Source organism: Lolium perenne, chromosome 3, assembly GCF_019359855.2.
Source record: "Lolium perenne isolate Kyuss_39 chromosome 3, Kyuss_2.0, whole genome shotgun sequence".
NCBI lineage: Eukaryota > Viridiplantae > Streptophyta > Magnoliopsida > Poales > Poaceae > Lolium > Lolium perenne.
In genome coordinates, this window is record NC_067246.2 from 120,818,819 (window position 1) to 120,833,443 (window position 14,625).

The window sequence follows — 14,625 nt, forward strand, 5'->3', positions numbered from 1 at the left end:
GGTGGAAGACTTTGTCTTCCACTAAAATCAAGCTAACTCTAAAAAGGTTTTCAGCCCTGCTCAAGCACCGTTGGGTGCACTAACCCTCCCCCAGTCTTGAACCTCCGCCAGGATCGTGAAGAAGCTACAGATCCAACACCTGCATGGAGTAGTCAACCTCTTCATGAAGCTCGCCATCGGCCGAAATCCAACATGTCTCCCAGAAGATGAAGCAAACGACTTTCTCTACAACGGCACGTCTACAGAAGAATGGAGTCTGACTTTGGTTAAACTTTATAACCCCTCTAGTTCTACACTCAGTAATCTCGGGACGAGATTATTTTAAGGGTGGAAGATCTGTAACACCCCAACTTTTCAACCTTGATTAGTTGTCCTTATTTCAAAAATCAGGGGGAACAAAAACTTTTTCTATAGACTAATTAAGGTGAATTGCCTTGATCTGTTTGCTATGATGAATTGCCTTGATCTGTTGATAGATGAATTGTCTTGATTTGCTTGTTGAATTTTTGTCTTGAGCTACCTCATAGAACGACACCCCTAGTGGTTAAACAAGCAACTCACCAAATAAAACACATGTGTGGCTTAGGAAGAATTGTTTTCCTTCTTACTACATCAAACCTCTCTCCTGATGACAACATGGGTGTGCCATCTTGATTTTTCTCTTTGTGGTACAAGATAGCTCAATCATCCTTAATTCACAACTTGGTGATCTCAATGCATGGATCTCATCTGTGCATCTCCTTCTTCAATTTCCACATCTTGCATGTCTCATTCTACCCTTGCATCACATATATTCAACTTGATCTTATACCCTATCCAATGATTCAACTCTAGATCACTTCCTTCACTTTTACCTCTTGTTTTTATTCAAGTTTAATCTTCTCAAAACCAAGAGTGGGAATGATGGATACATTTTGTAGCCACCATATACCCTTGAGAACACTCCTCCCTAAGTTAGTTTCCCTCCTCAAAAATCCTACAGTTTTCCTTCTCTAGTTTTGATCACAAAACTACTTCTAGTTTTATTAAAACTTTCCAAGATTTCTCTTCAAAGAAAACAAGGAACTGAAATGGGTTTTGTTTTTCATCCCATTTCTACCAAGTAGTGACTTATAAAACATTATTTCTATTTTTCTTTGTTTTAACAAAAAGCTTGTTTATGGTACCTATACCATTTCTTGTTTCCCTCTTGATTATTTTACATTTGAGAAAAACTCTACCTAACTTGAGAAAGCAAGTAGAATATTTTGAACTCCTATGTTCCAACTAGTTTTCTCTCAACCTTTTCAAATTCCATTTCCACTTGGGTTCTTTCCCAATTGTCTCTAGACAATTGAGGTGTGTCCCATACCTTTCAATTAAACTCTTTTTCAAATGGCAACTCTTGCACATCTTATGCACATCTCTGATCCACCACATTGTATCCCCTCCATCCTCCAATTTTTGATCAAATGGATGATCATTTGATATTTTCAAATCACTCCCAATTTACCTCTTATTTGAAGAACAAGTTATATCTCATCTTACCCATCTCAATCCTCTATTCTTTTCCATCATCACCCTGACCTCATGAATTGGTGATTTCTGCCACCATATTCATCCTTGTGAGTACATGGTTACTTCACTCACCATGTCTCTTAGTCTTGCTCTATAATTGTCTAAACCACCATCACCATCCCATTTACCTTGACATGCACATGCATTGTTGCATGTGGTCCATCCCAATCCTTCCAAAATTGAATTCTTATAAAAGCTACGAACCATCAAATATACCTTGGGAACTATCTTCATCATAAGTTGGTCTCAGCCAAAGTGGTGGAGATTATTCTCATGGCACATGTCACCTTCATACTCCTTTTTATCTATATGTATCTACTCCTATTTTTATCATCATGAAAGTCACTCTTTGACATTTTCTCCTCAATATCATGCACATATCTATTCACATGGATGTTGTGCCTCTCCCTCACATTGTTCACTTGTATTTGGCAAGAATGGAGCCGGCCAATTATGTTGGCATGGCAATTTCGGCCAGCCACTTTCCTCCTCACTTTCTTCTCTTGCAAGACTTGCCTCTCAACTACCCCAACAATTAAATGGGCAGCCACCCATCCTAGCCAATCAAAAAGGAGGCAGCCAACCCCCTCTCCCTCTATAAAAGGTCCTTGGCCGGCCACCTCCACTCCTCTTGCTCTCATTTTTCTTCTCTCCACTCACTCCTCCACCTTATCTACTCCCTCACACTCCTATCCTACTCTCCCCCACGAAAATGCTGCTGCCCCTTGCTCCCATGGCCGGCCATGGCCATGGAAGGCACTCCAAGATGAAGCTCCCTCCTCCCTCAAGCTCCTCCTCACCATGAGAGCCTCCCTCTCCTTCTTCTCCCCAACCCTAGATGGTTTTCTCTCCTCTTCCTCTTCCTCCATTGCTAAGATTGGATCTTGATGCAGGTGCATGTTGGTCCAAGCATGGAGAAGCTTGAGCTATCCTCAGATCTGAAGTTCTTGAGCAAAGTTCGTCCAAATCCTTGCAGTAATTTCTGCTATCTTGCTGTTTCAGATTCTGGTACGAACTTGTAAAATCCACCAAATCTCGTGCACAGATCCAAATCGAGTGATTCAAAGTTCCACAGATAGATACGGAAAATATCTACAACTTGGCGTTGGTCTCATCCTCAAATTCGTTACGGATTGTCCGTGGTAAATAAAGTTCTGTAAACATGCAGATTCACTGTTTGTTAGATTTGTTCCGTTTTACGGAACCTTTTTGAGTAAACTCAACTGTAGAGAAAGCCCTCTTCAATACCTTCATTTTGGCGGTGGTTTCACTTCGATTGACCTCCTGAAACTGAAATAGTTCACAGGTCAAGATCTGGTCAGATCTGATTTTGTCGAATTAAACCAGGAGCTTGGGAACGAATCTTTTAGTGAAACAAATTGGGTAAGAACCACCTATTCAATACCTTTCAGATGCAGCTGACCTCATATTTTTGTGATTGATGTACGATTTGTGGTGAATTAAACTTGTTCTGTGTGTTCTGCAGACATGGCTGTTAGCTTTTAAATCACCAAAAATCCATATTTGAACCAAATTGAGTGATTCCAGTTCTGTAGGACTACTGAATGTTTTCTTAATCTTCTCAAACAAGTTTCAAACCCTTACCTGTTCTGTAACTCCAGAGGTAAAGCAAATGGTATAGACATGCAGTAATCTTATCAATCCATTTGTGGGAGTTTCAGAAACAATTTGAACCCAAATCCAATTGTGTGTGCACCTCTGTTTAGATATCTTTCAAATGCCAGTGGTCTCATATTTTTAGGATTTTTCTACGATTTATGGCTTACAGATCTTGTTTTCCGTACAGTCAGATTCAAAGAAATTCCTAAAATTGTAGGTTTAATATTTTTGGGTGATTCCAACTGGGTTAGTCTTGTATTAGTACTGGCCATCTAGGAAAAATATTATTAGTCTCTGTTCATGCATATTCGTTACTGTTAATAAGGTATATGTGTGACATGCATTGTTGGACCAAAACTTGTTGGTCTATTTAAAACCCTTGACCAACTCTCTTTATTAGGAATGGACAACCTTTGTTTTATGCTTGCAAAACAAAACCTCTGCAACTTAACATTAGCCCTATTGTTTTGCTTAAGTTTTCAAATGATGTGGAATATGGTTTGCTTCCTAGTTTGGATGTTGTGTTGTGTGAGCCAACTAAGTTAGGAAAACTGTTTTCTACTTTTCCCAAAATGTTTGAAAATGTACTGTGAATGTGTTTGATGCCAAACTAATGCTCTTTTCCCTTTATGATGTTATCTACCAGGGGATGTTTGGTTTATACCATGGTGATAACTGAGAGAGGCAATTGCTAAGTTGTGATGCACTCATACCTCTACTAGGTGAATAAATGGGGTTTTCTAAATTAAAACTCTTGAAGTTGTTTGTGGTATCTATAAGTCCTTAGTATGTTATACCTTGGCTGCATGGTTAGTTGTTGATTGTTGAATGTTGTCTTGTTGATGCAATGTGATTGATTGTGTTCCTTTTATATTTTCCGGCGCTAGATGCGAACAATTCCGGAGAAGAAGAAGAAGTGGAATTGGACAAGGATTTTATTTATATTGTTGGGATTCTTATATTGATAGAGTTGAAGAAGTACAGGGACAAATAAGCCAAGGCAAGCCATTTACTTTGACTCTTTGTTGTCCATGTTCTTGGTTGAGATCTTTCTATCCTTGGTCTCTTGATTTCTTGCGTCTCCTTGGGTTTGCTTAACTTGATTCTTTTACATACTTGCCACCAAGTGTGTAATGTCCCCTCTCGATATATTGCGTACTTGCTCTAAGTGTGTGAATCACATTTCACCACCTTTTTACACCCTAATTCTAGTAAACACTTGGGATAATATCATTAAAATTGCTCTACTTTTTGATCATCTCCATTCATGCTCAATTGGAGTATGGATGACCTTGACACCCCTTCATGTTATGATGGCAATCATTATGCTATTATACATCTTAGTTCACACATAAACTTTAGGTTGGGAAAACCCTCAAGGTTTTACCTTGTTGTAAAAGTTTTTGTTAAAACCTTGGGTATAATGTTATGCCCAAGTGAGAATTTGAGAAAGGAAAGGATTTGGTAAAAATGATGGGAATGAGAAAGTGGTTGGGATATTACGAAAACTTTGGCGCCTAAGTACTCACCCATGACAACAAACTAGCGCAACCACATTACTCCAACATGGGCACGGGGCTTAGCTCGACGTTCGTTCTCTTTAGCATGAGGCACCGCATAACTATACAAGGGTACGGATACCCCCGAGTCCGGATTGTCGAGGTTGGGACAATAGTATAACGGGAGGCCTTCGGGGCTGACCCGTCCGGAAGACACTATGGGTCTCCTGGCTTGGCGATGGAGCCACGCTCAAAAGGAGGTGAGCTGCCACGGTGCCGGGGAGGTACATACTCCATAGGGTAGGACCTCTTGCTAATTAGAATGGGCGAAAGGCTTCGACTGGTTATCCGATACCCACATACTTTTGTATGATGGCCCGGGGATGATCCCGGCGGATTTATCAGATCTTGTGGGGAAAGTGTGCAAACTCTGCAGAGTTAAATCTATTCGAATAGCCGCGTCCGCGGTCATGGACGGTTGGATTGGCTGTTGCTTAGCCTGATGTGTTTTGTTTGTGAAAATGTTTGACAAAGGAAAGAAACAGGTTTTGTGTTGGAGTACTGGAAAAAAAATGGTTGATGACCACAATGAGGTGGTCGAAAAGGAATTGATAAAAATTGGGTCTACCCTTCCTAAGTGTTTTTGTCGTGAAAGATCTTCCTAAATTGAGTCAAGTAGTGATGTCTTAGATATATTCTCTCATCTCCTTCACCCATGAAGTTGAGATGCTAACTCCACTAAAACACTTCTTCTCTTCTACATAACATATTCTTGTTATATAAGTGGTCATTCCCTCTTGATCTCCTAGTTAGTCCTCGGTACCTTGTTCTCCTTGATATGTTACCTTGTAAATGGTTTGCGAGTACAATTCCAAATGTACTCACGGCTTTGTCCCTGGCTATTTACTTGGCCAGACTTGAAGGAGTTCGACAGATGAAGAAGGAGTTGGCGACGTCTATGCGAGCTAGGAACGTCTTCCCAGTCAGTTGCCTGTAGGGTTATGCAGATGACTTGGGTACTGCGCTGCTGAAGTGATGATGCTACTCTGATGTTTAGTTAGGCCCTTCGAGGCTATTATGTAATTATCGGTCATGTGACCATGTTGTAATTTTCTTATTCCGCTTTGTAATTGGATGGTGTAATTTGATATCAGTTCGGTTATGTGTTCACGGCGCACTGATCATGGGATCGTGAACTGTATACATAACAGGGGATTTCGGACAGCTAGTCCGGGGTCCCCACAGGAATACTCTCGGGTTAACCTTCTGGCTATGATAGCGTCTGAGGTTTTGCTGGTAAATGGCTGTTTTTGCCAATGCCAATTCTCTTGCTTCTTCTAGCAAGTCCACATCATTTTCTCTGGCCTCTTTTACCTCTTGCTCGGTATAGAGCTGCACTCTTGGTGAGTCATGGATAATGTCGGTTGGTATGACCGCTTCTGCTCCGTAAACCATGAAGAATGGAGTGTATCCGGTGGACCGGTTTGGAGTTGTTCTTATGCTCCACAGCACTGATGGTAGGTCATCGAGCCAACACCCCGGTGACTTTTCCACCGCCTCGATGAGTCTTGGTTTGATACCGGAAAGCACCAAAGCATTCGTTCTTTCCACTTGAGCAAAGTTGGTTCCATTGTCAGTGATAATGCTATGCGGGTATCCATACCGCAAGATAACATCTTTTAAAAACTTCACCGCTGTGCGCCCATCACACTTTGCGATAGGTTTCACTTCTAGCCATTTGGTGAATTTGTCCACCATGACCAAGACGTGGGTCATATTCCCTCTTGCAGTTTTGAATGGGCCAACCATGTCAAGGCACCAAACAGCAAACGGCCAAGTTAACGGTATGGTTTTTAAACCGGATGCTGGGGTATGATTTTGCTTGGCGTACCTCTGGCACCCATTGCATTTTCTTACCAAATCCTCAGCATTTTCCAAAGCAGTGGGCCAATAGAACCCGTGCCGGAACACTTTTGCCACCAGCGCCCTTGATGAAGCGTGGTGCCCACATCCTCCCTGGTGAATCTCCTCAAGCATTTCTTTTCCTTCTTCCGGTTCCACACGTCTTTGAAGGACACCGGTAACACTTCTCTTGTACACTTCACCATTGATGATGGTGTATGCTTTGGATCTCCTCTGGATCCTTCTGGACTCATTTTCGTCAACCGGCAAGGTGCCGTTGATCAGGAATTCCTTAATAGGTTTAACCCATGATGGTGCCTCTCGAACCAGAAACACCGGTGCGTCTATCTCCATGTTATCCACCAGCATTGTTTCTTCCGGTACGGCCGCAATAGTCCCCGAGCTTACCGGAACAGTCCCCGGGCTTGCCGGAGCAGTCCCCGAGTTTGCCGAAACAGTCCCTGGGTTTCCTTCATCAATATCCATGGGTACTACATGTGATTCTGGTACGAAAATTGATTCCGACTCCGGGCTTGGTTTGATCGACGGTACCCTTAAGTGTGCCAAGGCTATTCCGGGAGGAATTTCTTGCCTAGATGAGCCCAACTTGGACAAAGCATCCGCGGCCTCATTTTCCGCTCGTGGCACATGGTGAAACTCACAGCCCTCAAAGAAGCCGGCAATTTTTTGCACGTGAAACCGGTACGAAGCCATGTTTGCATCTTTTGCGTCCCAATCCCCGGAACATTGTTGCACCACGAGATCTGAATCCCCATAGCAAATGATCCGGTGCACACCGATTTCTTTTGCGACCTTAAGTCCGTGAATCAGAGCCTCGTACTCAGCGACATTGTTTGATGCCCTGAAATGTACTTGCAGAACATATCGGAGATGATCTCCCTTAGGTGAGGTAAGCACCACACCGGCACCCAGACCCTCCTTGAGTTTGGATCCGTCAAAGTGCATCTTCCAGTATTCTATTTTTTGGTCCGGCGGCTTGTATTGCATTTCTGCCCAGTCAACAAGGAAATCTGCCAAAGCTTGCGATTTTATGGCATCCCTTCTTTCGTACACCGGTACGTATGGTGATATCTGAATTGCCCACTTTGCAATCCTTCCACTAGCATCTTTGTTGCACATGATATCGGAAATGGGTGCCTCGCTCACCACTTTCATGGGGTGCTCCTCAAAGTAATGCTTAAGCTTTGTGGTGGCCATGAACACGCCATAAGTCATTTTCTGGAAGTGAGGGTAGTTTTGTTTTGAGAGGGAGAGCACCTCGCTCAGGTAGTATACCAGCCTCTGGATGGTTTTTCCTTCCTCTTCTCTTTAAACTACAACCACTACACTCACAACCCGGTTTGTTGCTGCTATGTATAATAGCATAGGCTCTCTTTCTAGAGGTGAAGCCAGTATTGGCGCTGTGGCCAGCATTGTTTTTAGCTCTTTAAACGCCGCGTCTGCCTAAGGGGTCCAGACGAACGTATCGGATTTCTTCATGAGAGCATAGAGTGGCCGAGCTTTTTCTCCCAACCTACTTATGAACCGGCTTAGCGATGCCAAGCTTCCGGTGAACTTTTGCACGTCCTTGAGATCGCACGGTATAGTCATTCTTTCGATTGCCCGTATTTTTACCGGATTAACCTCAATGCCCCGGCTTGATACGAGAAAGCCAAGCAGCTTGCCGGCAGGAACACCGAAGGTGCGTTTTGCCGGATTGAATTTCATCCAGAATCTTCTCAAGTTATCAAACGTTTGCCGGAGGTCATCGATTAAGGTTTCTTTTACTTTGGTTTTTACCACAACATCGTCCACATAGACTTGCACATTCTTTCCGATTTGATCAAACAAGCATTTTGGCATACAGCGCTGGTACATTGCACCAGTGTTGCGCAAACCAAAAGGCATAGTGACATAGCAATAAGCCCCGTGCGGGGTAATGAATGCAGTTTTTATTTGATCTTCCTTTTTCAGGGGGATTTGATGGAAACTGGAATAAGCATCCAAGAAATACAACAGCTCACAGCCTGCGGTGGAATCAATCACTTGATCGATCCGAGGTAAAGGGAAAGGGTCTTTCGGGCAAGCTTTGTTCAAGTTGGTGTAGTCGATGCACATGCGCCACACCTTTGGAGCTTTTGCTTCCAGGTTCTCTTCTTTCTTCTTCTCGACCAACACCGGATTGGCTAGCCACTCAGTGTGCAGTACTTCCACGATGAAACTGGCAACCAACAACTTTGTCACTTCTTCTCCAATGATCTTTCTACTGTCTTCAGCAAACCGGCGCAGCGGCTGCCTTACCGGCTTCGCATCTTTCCGGACATTTAATGAGTGCTCAGCCAGCTCCCTCGGAACACCTACCAAGTCATCAGTAGACCAGGCAAAGATATTCCGATTCTCACGGAGGAAGCTGACGAGCGCGCTTTCCTATGGCTCATTCATGCCGGCACCGATACGAACGGTGCGGTCAGGGTAAGCCGGGTCCAGCACAATGTCCTTTGTCTCCTTTGTCGGCTTGAATGCCGGTGTGCCCAGGTTAGCACTCATTGCCGCTAAGCTCAGCTGTGAGGACTGAGCCAGTGCAACAGCAGTTTGCATCCTCCTCTTTTCCTCAGCGATCACCAGCGATTCTGCCAGGTTTGATCCGGCGGAAGCAGTTTCCAGTGAGACTTTGTAGTTTCCCACCACAGTTAAGGGTCCACGATGTGCCGGCATCTTCATCTTGAGATAGGCTGTGTGAGTTGAGGGCATGAAAGCCGCCAATGCCGGTCTCCCCAGCAACGCATGGTAAGGACTATCTAAGTCCACCACTTTGAACTCAAGGTTCTCAACCCGGCAATTCTCACGTCCTCCAAACGACACATCCACCCGGACTTTTCCAACCGGTGCGCAGGACAGGCCCGGAACGATTCCGTGGAAAGTCGTACGAGTTGGCTGAAGCATGTTTTATGTTATGCCCAGCATATTCATGGTGTGCCGGTACATGATGTTTATGCTGCTCCCATTGTCTATCAGCACCTTGCTAAACTTGACTCGAGCGTTTGGCCCTTGCATGATTGGGTCCAAGACAAGAGCATAGCCACCCGGGTTAGGCATGATCTTGGGGTGATCCTTGAACGACCAAGAGATCTCTTGATCTGACCACAGCATGTATTTTGGCACTGCCGGCTTCACCGCGTTCACTTCCATAGAACGGCGATGCAGGCTCTGTCTGTCAGTTGGCTCAGTGACGAACACAATGCAGCACATATCTAGGTCATGGTAAACATTCCGGCCCAAAGCTGCCGGTGGAGGCGGTTGGCCATTGCCCTCTCCCACCTGGTTAACTTGCTGGTACTGCTGCCGGTTTGGCTGAGGCTGTACCGGTAAAGCATTTGCCTCGGTAAGCGGTGGTGGTGGTGGTAGCTGCTGCTGCCGTAGCATATCTTGGGATGGTGTTTGCATGGTGGAGCACCCTTGTGCTTGTGCATCTTTCGCTGCTCCCTTAAGCATCAAGTACTTGGTCCAAGTACAATCCTTCGTTAGATGATTTGACGGGTGAGCCGGATTCGGTGTGTGCCACCGGCAAGGTTGATCCATGGCAGCTTCCATGGTGTACTTCGCAGGTTCTTGCCAGTTCTTTTTCTGGCCCCAGGGTTTCTTTTCGACCCACTATTTCTTAGGACCCGCCCATGGCTGCGATCCGGTTCTTTGCCTCTGACTGCCGCCGGCCTCAGAGTTTTCTTGTACAGCAGCAACTTGCTGCGGACCGTACCTTCGATCCGGGAAATCTTCCCTTCTTTTGTTGTTCCGGTTATCCCGGTGTTGCTCTTGGCGTTGCTGAGGCGGGTTTGATTACTCCGGCTCTGGTTGTACTGCCGGCTGCATTGGGTCTCCCAACGCAAAGTTATCCGCCACACGTATCATTTCCGCCAGCGTTGTCGGCATGTTCCGCTGCAGCTTTTGCCACAACGGTGAACCTCTTCTGCACCCACTGCTAAACCAAGCAATGGCTTGCGCCTCTATCACCCCTTCACAGGAGTTCCTTGTGGTGTTCCACCGGGCCAGGTAATCCCGGTCTATTTCATTTGGGCGCTGCACGCACAAAGCGAGCTGCTGTGGCCTGTTTGGCCTCCGGTACGTGCTGCTGAAGTTACTCACAAAAGCCTCCTCAAAGTCCAACCAACCATTTATGCTTCCTGCCGGCAAGTTGTTCAGCCAGATCCTTGCCGGTCCCACTAAGAATGATGGTATGATTCTCACGGCCCAACGCCGGTTTCCTCCTCCAGCTACGGTTCCTCCGCCACCAGCGACGTATACCGCGGTCACGTAATCCGCGAGCCAGTCTTCCGGCTTAGTGGTGCCATCGTACGTTTTTGTGTCACGGGGCAACTGGAAGTTGCGAACCGGTGGCCCCTCTTTCATGATCCTTGGACCAAAACACTTTGGGCCCGGAGGACCTTCTGCCTCGATCATTTCGGACAAATATACTCTATCCAGACGGTGCCTCGCATCCCGTTCTGGCAGGTATCTTTCTCCCAGGCATTCTCCCAATGGGTTCCGGTATGCTGCCAATCTCGTTGAATCAGCTTCGTCGTAACATTCCGGTACCGCGGCCCTTGCCTGCCGGTACCTTGGGGGATCCATTTCCTCCTCATCATATGCTGCCCTTGCAGCTCGATAATTTTGCCCGGTTTCGTGTCTACCGGCATGATTGTTTCCGGCATAGCATCCTTTGGCGTAGCCTCTGTCTGCCCCTTGGCTTTTTCTACCGGCATCGTGTTGCCCGGCTTGTTGTTTTCCGGCAAGTACCGGATCATACACAGTCATCTGCTGCGCATTCATCTCTTTTTCTCTTCTTCTGTCCGGATGGGGGGACGAGGTCTGCCCATGGGACTTGCTACCGGCATTCTTTGTTGAACGTGCGGATTTTGAAGCCACAGCCTTGTTCAGCTTAGCAAGCTGCTCAGCCTTTTGCTGCTCGATAGTTTCAAGAAACTCCCGGACACGCTCTTGTTGTTTTGCCAGAGCGTCCCCGGAAAGCGATTCACACAGCTCTACCGCAGCCTTAGCAGCTTTTATAGTTTTATCCGGGCTACTGTACTTAGGCTTCTCTACGATGCTCACAGATGCAGAGGTACTTTTGCCGGCATGAATCTCCCTACGCAAATCCTGATCTAGATTGCGAGCCTTAAGCCGGTTCTCCGGTATCCTAGCAGCATGAGCGCTAACAGAAGCAAAGCCGTGGGCAGCGTTGTACTCACGTATGGTTAGGTTCAGCTCTCGCTGCGCCCTGACGACGTCCTTGCCGTTCTCGAGCAGCTTCTGGCGCTGCACCTCCAGCTCCGCCTGAGCCGCTGCCGGGTCGATGTTCTGCGCGATGGGCGTGGCGAGGACGCTCATCGCCGCTTGGAGCGGTGTTTCCGGTAGCGCGGACGATGCTCCCGCAGCGCCTGCGTCGCGCTCGAGCGGTGGCTTGGCCGCACGGGTTGAAGCTGCACGCCCAGCACCTTCTTCCACAGCTTCTTTGCCGGCGCCGACCACGCCTGCCATCATCACCTCCACGCTGCCGGGTGCGCGGCCAGCATGTAGCCACCTTGGCGGATCCGGCGCCACCAGCACCGGCGAGGGGCGCTGGCGCACAGGGACGGTGCTGAAGTAGACGCGGTGGCTACCGAACTCGATGATGCGGCCATTCTTGGGGAAGATGCCGCCGTTGGCGAAGCAGCCAGCGTTGTCGTTGATGAAGTCCATGGCGTAGATATGCTGCACCAGCGCGGACACCATACGCTGGCCGGTGACGTCGAGGATGCCCGCCCGAATGTGAACTCCAGCAAGCGCCACTTCAGGCCCCACGGTGGGCGCCAACTGTTGTCGTGGCGAACGAGCAGATGCCATGGGATGGTTTAAGTTGGGGCCGAATGGGCGCAAGAGGATTCGGGGGAGGGTTTGTGATTAGATGGGATGAACTTCCGGATGCTTTCCTCAAGAACTCAGCCAGAGGCAGTGATACAAGAAGAAACACACAAGGAAGAACTCTGCTCTAGATCACTATCTTCATTGATCTCAACAGGGTGCAAGTTTCTGGATAGAAGGTTCTTCGTCTAACCTAACCTCAGTCTAATCATGCGTGCCCACAAAGGGCTATGCCCCCTCTACTTATATAGAGAAAAGGGTGGCTTACAGAGCAAGAAACCCTAATGGCATCTTTGACTGGACAAACTACTTTACAAAGTAACTTTAATCATAGATGATGCCGGGGTCTTCTTTAATCAGGGAAGCTGACGTCCTCCGGCTTCTTTCAGCGTCACCTTCCTCTTTGGCGTCAGGGCTTCATTTAAAGCTACTTTGCTTAGCTCATCCTTGTCCTTTAGCTCTGAAGAGAATCTTTGACCAGTCTTGCCGACATGCTCTTCTTACCGGTAGCTCGGTGTCTTCTTCATCCGGTTCCGGTATACCCCTCTTGGGGATACCGGCCTGACTTTACTTAGCCAAACGCTTATCTTTGTGCTCCGGTATAAACATTAAACCGGTATCTTGATGGCTCAAACCATCCGGTTTGGCATGCCTTTGGCATACCGGGGGTCATCCCCCCAACAAACCACTATGTAGCACACCTCGACTTCATGCTGTACAAGACCCGCAAGGAGTTGGACAACGCCCTCGCCTCTCGCCAAGCACATTACCCGTAACAACGAAGAATCCACCCTGAAGAGTAGTATCACCCCAACACTTAAGTAGGTGTGAGTTGTATCAGGATCCCCTTGTATCGTAGAGCGAATGAATGGTTCTTCAAACCAACGTAGTGTTAGATTTGTAATGTGTGATGTTTGGTATGAATGAAAAAGTGTTGTTGGTTTTTACCCCCTCAACACAACTCAAGTTTTGAACTTCGTGAACTTTAATTCAAACAAACCGTAGAAATTTCCCTCTTATCTTATCATCTACCTCGATGTCAGATGGCCCCACCAACCCGCAGTGCCACCCAAGACGCCATGATGCAGATGCTAGAGATGATGATGGCCGACCGAGAAGCTGAGAGAGCTGAACGCCAAGCCAACATTGTTGCACTGCAGCAACTCGCTCAGACCAACAACGGCCATGGAAACCACGACCACCATGGGTCAAAACTGAAGAACTTTCAAAACACCAACCCACCTATTTTCAACAAGACCGAAGAGCCACTGGATGCAGTCGGCTCCAGAAAATGGAGAACAACCTCGAAGTTGCCGGAGTTGAAGCCACCGAGAAAGTGCTATTCGCCACCCACTACCTGTCAGGACCTGCACGAGCCTGGTGGACAAGCGCCCGCGCAATGAATGCGGGACAGATGATGACCTGGGAAGACTTCAAGCTGAAGTTTAGCAAGTACCGTGTGCCCCAATTACTGATTAAGAAGATGAGAGACGAGTTCCACGAACTCAAGCAAGGAAGGATGTCCGTGGTAGAATACCGCGACAGATTCCTCACTCTGTCAAGGTACGCCCCGGACGAAACCGACACCAATGAGAAGCGGAAGGAAAGATTTCTGAACATATTACATGACGAGATGCAGACCGTACTGGTCAATATTCCCTTTGCTGACCTAGAAGCCCTGGTGGACTCCGCCATCCAGATGGAGGGGAAGCTTCACCAAGCCAACGAGAACCGCAAACGCCAGATGATGAACCAGCATGGGTCCAGCAATACCCAGAAGTACCGCAACAACTCATCTGGAGGATTTACTCCAAGATACAACAAGCCCACTGCCCAGACTTACCGCCCAAACTACACGAACAACCATGGAGGACCCCCGAATCCCAGAGGCAACAACAACAACAATCACAACAACACCACCAACCCCAACAGCAACAACAACAACAGGAACAACAACAACAACAACAACAACACTGGCCCTAGGACTGGAAGCAACTCCTTCCTCGTCGCCACCAAGGACAAGGCCACCATCACTTGTTATGAGTGTGGAGTGGTTGGGCATTACTCCAATGAGTGCCCCAAGAGATTAGACAAGATTGCCGCAAACACCGCTGCACCCGCTCAGAACCAGCGCCACTTTGCTGCAAGAAGG

General features: G+C 47.0%; 1 long non-coding RNA gene across 1 annotated transcript; it reads left to right on the forward strand.

Annotated features, from left to right (window-relative positions):
• The first annotated feature begins 3,825 nt into the window (after positions 1-3,825).
• On the forward strand, positions 3,826-5,860 carry LOC139838474 (uncharacterized). The gene is made up of 3 exons (XR_011755328.1): positions 3,826-3,899; positions 4,065-4,177; positions 5,592-5,860. It is a non-coding gene; the product is annotated as an uncharacterized lncRNA (long non-coding RNA).
• Positions 5,861-14,625: the final 8,765 nt, after the last annotated feature.